Source organism: Triticum dicoccoides, chromosome 2B (genome assembly GCF_002162155.2).
Source record: "Triticum dicoccoides isolate Atlit2015 ecotype Zavitan chromosome 2B, WEW_v2.0, whole genome shotgun sequence".
In the NCBI taxonomy this organism is placed as follows: Eukaryota; Viridiplantae; Streptophyta; class Magnoliopsida; order Poales; family Poaceae; genus Triticum; species Triticum dicoccoides.
Window position 1 is genome coordinate 808,967,435 of NC_041383.1, and position 727 is coordinate 808,968,161.

The window sequence follows — 727 nt, forward strand, 5'->3', positions numbered from 1 at the left end:
AAATTTGAGCATAACTTTTTTTCCTTTTAGAATTTGAGGATTCTAAAAATTTGCAAACAAGCCGTAGGCCGTCAAAATTGGATCCGGATTTTCGTGCTGAATATTTTGATATATTATACGTTTTTTCTGACATCGTATGCAAAAGTTATAGCTGTTTTATATTTTCCCTACACTTTTTGCAAAACATGTCCAAATTTAAGTTTTTAAATTTTCCTAACTAGTAGATGTAGTAACATAACTACATCTCGAAGGATTTTCATTTTTAAAGTTTTTATCATTTCTTTTGCTTTTTACAAAACTGAAAAGGCGATCCACAGGACGGCGGCGGGGGGGGGGGTGTTAGAGTTTGAAAATGAGACCTTTAGTACCTGTTCGTGCCATGAACCGATACTAATGCTTCAAACCCCTGGGACTAATACCTGTACGGTGCCCTAGCCGTTCGAACCGGGACTAATGCTCACATTAGTCCCGGTTCGTAATGCAACCGGGATTAATGCTCTTTTCTGGCCGAATCAAAGCCCTGTTTTCTACAAGTGTCGTCTAAAATACACTGCTGGGCTGCACGCCTGGGCCAAGTATCTCGGTCTATCGAGCTGGCCCGGTCAAAACCAGGACCAGACCGACTTATTTTCGGGCCTGTTTCTGCAGACCGGACCGACCATTTTTATCAGCGGGCCAGGACCGTTCGGTCCTGTCCGTTGCGGGCCACGAGCCGGGCCAAAAGCCC